The sequence below is a fragment of the Petaurus breviceps genome, unplaced genomic scaffold, assembly GCF_028583685.1.
Source record: "Petaurus breviceps papuanus isolate PSGF00001 unplaced genomic scaffold, PetGlider_PUasm1.0 154, whole genome shotgun sequence".
Taxonomy (NCBI): Eukaryota; Metazoa; Chordata; class Mammalia; order Diprotodontia; family Petauridae; genus Petaurus; species Petaurus breviceps.
Window position 1 is genome coordinate 910,560 of NW_027185715.1, and position 415 is coordinate 910,974.

Here is a 415-nt window from a genome sequence, read left to right on the forward strand (position 1 = left end):
CCTGGTAACCCACCCAGGGCTAAGGAGGAGAACAGGCCAGGAAGCAGTAACACAACTACAAGCTACAGAAAGCTTTAGGTCCTTCCTGTGTATAGGGGTGAGAGACACAATTAACAGGATCAGAGATCCTAAACAAGAACTGCAGTTTGAAACCTAAACAGATGCCTTGGAGTGGGGAGGAGGAATCACAGGCATCACAAGAGGGGCACAGAAAAAATGCCCACTGGGTGAAACTCTTCCTTGTATGTTTCCAAAGCAATGAAGAGGAAAAGGGGTGAAGGAAGGAAAGGAGAAAACACAAACAATGCAGCAACACACGAGGAGGAGAGGCCGGCCGGTCCATCTTCTGGGCAGGAAGGAACGGGCCCAGTCATCCTGGCCAAACTCAGCAGTAATTGTCCCTGAGGAGCTCCCA